We start from the raw sequence: 7,414 nt of genomic DNA, 5'->3' as shown, positions 1-7,414 counted from the left end.
GGCAATAAGGGGAAGCTACCAAGAGGCTCCACCTTCATGGTCTTCCAGCAAAGACTGGATGACCTCTCTTTGGAATACTGTAATACTTCTTATTCAGGTACATCTTTTTCTAGATGGCTTCTGACATGCATTTCAACTTTAATATTTTGTGATCAATAGTTAGAAAGAGAAACAAGTGGATGGACAGTGTCTGGTGTAGCTCATAGTTTTCCCTATCTCTTAAGAGATGAAAGTCTTCTTAGAAAAAAAAAGCATAATTCTCTCTATTTTATCAAGATCTCCTTGTAGAAATAGCTTCTAACAGATGTCACAGACCCAGAGTAATTACTATATTTAGTGTTCCTATACATTTTTAAGGATTCAAGTGGAAGTAAGAGTAAAGGAGTTGCAAGGGAAGAAAGAGGTCAGAAACCCAGGGATGCTTATCTGGGATAATAAAATCACAGATTTCTAGAGCTGGAAGGGTCCCTAAAAAATCATTGAGTCCAACTCTTACATTAATAAGATTCTCCCCATCCTCCTAACATTCCTAAAAATTGAACTAGCCTCTGTTTGAGGACTACCAGTGATGAGGTGATCAGTCTCAGTTCATTCCATTTTTGGACAGGTCTAATAATTTGAATAGATTTTCTTCTATCTCCAAGATCTCTCTTTGCTACTTCCACCCATTGCTCCTAGTTCTGCCCCCCCCTCCCTTTGGGGCCAAGCAGCACAGCCATACAAAGGTAGGAAATATGTCTAGTGATGCCCTCCATGGAAATCTGACAGTTACAGCCTGTCAGTAGTTCTGGGACATCTGGTGAAGTTGGTGCCCTGCCATGACCATGTGTCTTTCTGACTGTGTTTTGTTTTTGTCTGTTTTGAATGTTCCTCCCTCCTCAGTGTAATTCCCACATCTTTGGAACATTAGGACATTGCACAATATTTTAATGAAATCCAAGAGTCAGACCAGATGTGGGACAAAGCCCTCAGGTCAAGAAGCATTTAGGACCAGTTGAAACTTGAATGAAATACTGATACAGATTGAGTTTGAGCCAGGAAGCATTGCCCAACTTAATGAGTATATTTTCTTTTAAGTAATAGTATATTTTTCTTATTTCTGAAAAAGGGAAATGGTGAGAGTTATAGAACTGTAGTCTCCCTGCTGTTATTCCATTTTAAGGCTACAGCGAGAGGCTACAGAGTATAAAATAGTAAATATGCCCTTTCAACCCTTGTCCTCAATGAGATAATAACAATTCACATTTATATAGCACTTTAAGATTTTTCAAAACACATTACCCACTCTATCTCATTTGACTCTCACAATAACCTTGTGAAGCTGATGATGTCATTTTTCTTTTTTTGTAGATAAGAAAACTGAAACTCAATGTTAAGTTGCTTGCCCTATCATTTTATATTATATAACAAGTAAATGGAAGAGATGATATTCAAATCTGGTTCTCCCAGAATGCAAGTCCAACACTACCAATCACATAATACTTACTCCTCTCACATGGTTACTGAGCTTTAAAGTTTACAAGGTATTTTTCTCAAACCAAACTTGTGAGGGAATTACCAGTATCATTATACCTATTTTATAGATAAGTAAACTGAGTCTATGAGAGGTAATATAGTTTCACCATGACCATGTACCTTGTAAGTGGAACTAGAAGGGCTTGAACCCATATCTCTTGATAGCAAATCTAGCTTCCTGTAATGTAACACACTGACCTTCTATGATTTTCTCTGCAAGGTCACTCAAGGAAGTGAATCCCTAAAAACAAAGAACACTTTGTTTTCTGTATTCCTCTCTTCATACTCAACATTTTTAGCAAGAGGAAATCCACTTTAAGATAAAATCAAGGGGGCTTCTTTGAAAAGGAAAAAAGTCATAAAGGTATCTTTATGGGTATGTATAGAAGAAAGAAGTAACAGGACCATCCATTTACCTTGAAGACTGTGATATAAGAGCCCCAGGTTTTCAATAGGATGAGCTGGTGGGCAGCTGGGTGGCTCAGTGGATTGAGAGCCAGGCCTAGAGACAGGAGGTCCTGGGTTCAAATGTGACTTCAGACACTTCCTAGCTGTGTGACCCTGGGCAAGTCACTTAACCCCCATTGCCTAGGCCCTACCACTCTTCTATCTTGAAACCAATACACAATATCAATTTTAAGGCAGAAAGCAAGGGTTTTTTGTTTTTTTTTTTTAGTTTTTAAAAAAATAGTATGAATTGCCTGACACTCTCTCACAACCCAGCAAAGTCTCACTGTTCAATCACAGGTCAGTAACACCAGGATGATTTAGCTTAGAGATATTTCTGCTGCTAGAGATTTATCTTCTTAAACTTATCATTCTTCTAGGAAAATAAGGCTCAATGGGATAAATTCCCCCAACTATAACTACAAAGTAGGTATCCTGATTCCAAATTCTGGGCACAGTAGTGTCCACTCTACCATGATGTACAATTAGAAGAAAACCAATAAAAGTTGGCTTTCGGTAGTGGTCTATGTGAAAATATTTGGCTGGTGAGGAGGAGCCAACTACCCTTTTTTGGTTGACTTCTACCTTTATGCATGAAGTATCACTTTTTCCCAGCTTCTCCCTTTAAGATAGTGACATTCTCTCCATCAACTCCTCCATTTAATAGGAAGGGTTTTCCTTTCAACCTCAAAGGGAAGAAAATGGGAAAGAAAATACCTAAAGTATCATTTTACAAATTAGCTCCAGTTGTCTCATCACTCCACCAACTTGCTCATAGTGCCTAGTTATTGGTTCAGATGCATTTTTACTCTCTGTTTTAGAGAGAGTATTAAAAATTGAATTAATATATAGACTCTTGTCCATCTAGAGCCTCCAGCTGTGAAGGTCTCTGTGATAATCTCTCTGTCTCTCTTATATAGAAAGAGATACAGAAATATACATATATAGATGTATAACCCCTTCTCTCTCTCCAATGTGGCTTAATATATATGCTACATATTAGCCTGTATAATAATATATATATTTGGTTATTTTCTCAACAATATTTATCTCGAAAAGGTATTCAAATCATTAATGTCATGAATTATTATGTTGTCTTAGAGAGACTTTTTTTAAACAAATAGCAAAAACAAAAACAAAACAAACTTAAAGAATAAAAATAAAGTAGGCTCATTTCTCCTAATGAGAAGGCTAAAGGACAATAAGGAATGGAAGACTGATAGTCCCTATTCCATCTCAGTAGCACATGAGTCACTTTGTGTCAGCCCTGTGTTTTTTTACTTGTTCTGATCACATAATCTCTCTTTTAATGTCACAGAATCCTCCTTCTTTCACTCTCTTAACTGATGTCTTTCATATTTAGCCACTCAGGATGGCAGGACCTACATAGTGAGTCCTTATGTACAGAAGTCATAGTGGATCCAGCTTTCCCCTCGACTCTCCCAACTGGGAAGACCCCAATGAATAGACAAAAAATATCTCCATCAATCTGACAAACAAAATTATTGCAGTATTAAACTTCCTGACTCTCTTTCCTGTATGATTTACTAACTATATTCACTCAACTGCATTTATCCCAAGGATGCACACAAACACAATATCTTATAGAAATTTTCCCCCTGGAAATTGAAATATAGAATAAAACAGTCCCAGGGAGCCAAGCTGAACCAAAGACCCAACAAAGATGCAGCACCCAGGGGGAGTAACATGAAAACAACATGAGAAGAGAAGGGATATGGGGACCCTATGGTGCTAAAAGTGTGAGTTGCCTAAGTGCGTGCCTCTCTGCTGATGCACTATTATTAGAGTATGACCCCTGTTCCCACTGGTACTGTGTGTATTTGTAGGAGTCTGTGCCTCAAAATGATGAGGAAAATGTTTTGCCATTATTCTTATGCCATTTCACTAAATATCTTTGCTTGAGTTAATTATACCTACCAACTAATTGCCAAAGGTAAATAATGGTAACTCTGCTATATTTTGGGGGATGCAAACCCTCAGAAACCACTGACCCTGAATGTAGTTGCCTCCTTTCTAAGTTACTTAGAACTTGCCCTTCCATACTGGGTCACCAGAGAGGAAACTTTAGCTAGCTGAAAGCTAGAGATACTATAATTCCATCAAGGAGAAAAGTAAAACCCTTCTCTGTACCTCCTTTAAAAACCTCATTGTCTCTTCATCTCCTGTGATTTTGTCAATATGGCTAAGGAAAAGCCACTAATCAGGAGTCTCCTGACCAAACATACCTCCACCCCATTCCTAGGTACCTTAAGAGAAATAATAATAGTCTTAACTTTATTTTGCTATTCTGGTTGTTCATATAAAGCATTTGAAAAGGATCCCAGTCAATGATATCCTATACCTAATAAGGTCCTCTGGATGTTCTGACATTATGCTGATTGCATCAAATCCTAAAACACCAAAAAGCCACCAGAAAAACATTTTTTGATTACTTTTAAAAGTATTATTTTTGAATTAAGTGCCTGACAGAGCTTCTCTTGGCCCTATTCTGTTCTAGAACCTGGCAAGTACGGTCGCATTCTGACTTGCTCTGTGGCATGGTTGGGGCTACTTTATCCTTCTCTTTCTTCCTTTATGGAAGGTGGAAAAATAAATTTGCAGCTGAGGCAGGTGGATGTTGAATGTGAACACCAATAAAAGCTGTTATTTATCTCTCAACAAAATAAATATTCACATAGTAAACGGCAAGTGAATAAAGAAAGTTTATTGTCCTATCTCACAAATTCTATGGAAAATGTATAGAACTTATGCAGCAATATATAAATCTGGGACAAATACTGCAATTGGACAATGACCTGGTAAGTGGAGAAACAGAGTGGGCTGGATTCCTTTTGAGAAATTACAATATTTCTTTAATAATCATAAGCTTCTCCCTGAAGCAAAGATACATCTTTTAAAAATCATTGTTTTTGTGGGGATGTTAGGTTACAAGTCATGCATTAAAGTCAAGAACATAAAGGAAATTTACAATTTTTGAAGAATCAAAGTGAACAATCATCTTTTAGATAAGTGCTCCATAACTAGGAGACCCAGAGGATCAATGGAGGAGTGTCCAATATGCATGTGCAGGCTGAAACACATTACAGATCAAAAATTCAGTAGGAGAAGTAATGGGAAGGATTTCATCAAGGAATATATATAACCAGAAAAAATGGAGCTAGGCATAAGGGAGAGCCAGGTACATCCAGTGTATAATCTACATATTCCGTCAGTATCCTCTCAGTGTCAAGAGAACATAGGGAAGACCCCCACCAAAGACATTTGGTGGGATCTCAGTGGCAGATTTATAGAAAGACATTGATAGGTGGGTATAAATGGGGAGGGTGAACAATCTGTGTCTTTGGAGAGAATGTCTACACTGATGAGATCACAAATAATTTAATAATGGAGTTTTATAGTAAAGAGCTATATAAATGGAATTTGTTATTGTCATTTGGGGATCTGACCATGAATTGTTTTCCCTTATTTTGTTCTATTATTCTTATAAATTGTCTCTAAGAAATTATGGTCCACCCCAAATTTTCTAAAGGATTTATGATAAGAGGGAGAAAGGAATAACCTGCCAACTACGTACTACTTTTCTCTCTACACTGCTCAGAGGAGAGAGAAAATGCCATGTTTCCCTTTTACAAAGGGCAGCAGAAGAAGGCAGGGTGCCTTTATAGAATCAGGAACAGAACCTGGGATTCCTGGTATTTATTTCAGTGCTAAAACCATTAGACAACACTCTGACTGATGCCACAGTTGGCAAAATACCCACTTCATCTGCACCTCAGCAAGCCTCCTTGTGTACAACAGGGACTTCAGAATCTGTTCAGTCAATCTGTCAAAGAATTTTTTTTTTAATTTCTTGCTACTGTTTCTTTCTCCACCCTAATGTTTCCCTCATGTGGTGTGTTCCAAAACATAATCCAGATATCAGAATAAAGACTGTCTGTGGCATGCATATTTCTGCTCTGGGGATCTGGGAGAAAAAAAACAACCACACACCACCACTTATATAAATCAATAAAAGATCCGTGGTGACGCTTTTCGACGCAAAATAAAAGGACATAAAAAAATTAGTGACAATTTTTTGCCAAGTAATTCTGATTAAATGGTCCCAGGTCTTACATACCACATTCTCTCATCATGAGCCATCATTTATATAGCATTTCATACCTACTCTTAGGTATGAAAAGACAGACAGATGCACATGGAAAACAAAAGGCAATCATAACTGCCTGGAACTGCGTAGTTACTCTGCAAGCCGAAAGAGCTGTGAGAACATTTTTCCTGATGCTATTAATTGATGTAGTAGTTATGTTTGGAAGCCTGGTGCTTAGATCTGAGAGCTCTGAGAGCAGAGGAGTAAGGAATATAGACTAGAGAATGGAATATGGAGGGAGTGTTAATTTTGGGCTTACAGTGATCAGAGACAGAAGAAAGAATGAGAAGAGGGGAAGTGGGAGAAAGAGACGAAGAGAGAGAAAGAAAGAAAGGAAGGAGAAAGGGAAGGAGGGAGGGAGAAAGAAAATATTAAATTATATTAAATGTAGGGATTTTATTTAATATTTAATTAATATTTAGATGTATATAGATATGATAGGGCAAATAAAGTGTTCCACAGGGAAATAAAATTTAGAGGGTTTAACAGTATTTACAGTATCTTCAGCAAGAGGAAACAGCTGATTTTAACAGATTATTAGAAAGCATTGGTAAGATAGCACACTAAGAGATGATACTTTCCCCACCTCAATGCAGTCACACCACAGTTGAGCTTCTCTCCACTTCATTCCTACTTCTCTCTCACCATCTAGAGGTGGCTTCAGAGAAACATCTTTGAGAAGTCCTAGGTTCTATGTTAAGTTGTCTTAAAAGTAGCTTTCATGTAACCTTTCCTGTATGACAGAATTACTAGTTATATTTCTTAATGTGATTATATTGAGTTTAACATGGCTAATGGACATCCAGTTTGAGACATCTGGAAGGAATTGGGCACGCAAGAAAAAGTCTGGAACAAGATTAAAAAAATTGAGAATCATAGTATGGAGGAAGAGAAGAGACAAGGTGGGTGGAGAGGAGAAGAGAGGAGAGGAGAGGGGAAGAAAGGAGAGGAGAAGAAGGGAGAGGGGAACAGAGACATTGAGACTGGCAAATGGCAGCCAGATTGTAAGGGGGTTTAATATGCTTATTACAAGCCATTTTTATCTAGTGACTAAAGCAAGTAGGGAGAGGTCACCTGCTAAGTAGCACATCATCAGCTTAGTTGCTTGTTGAATGAATTTAATTAAATTAAAAGTAGTAACTACATGTACTTGAAAACAATGAGCTTTTTCTTTTCAAAAAGTCTTTGATTTCAACTCTCTGGCCTTTCACACTGATCTCTCCAATAATTAGTCTGGGTTAGTACAGTTTTCTGCCTCAGTTTAAATGAATATTCCTGTTGTGA

This window comes from Monodelphis domestica, chromosome 3, assembly GCF_027887165.1.
Source record: "Monodelphis domestica isolate mMonDom1 chromosome 3, mMonDom1.pri, whole genome shotgun sequence".
NCBI classification, from domain to species: Eukaryota; Metazoa; Chordata; class Mammalia; order Didelphimorphia; family Didelphidae; genus Monodelphis; species Monodelphis domestica.
Note: the sequence above shows the minus strand (reverse complement) of the source record.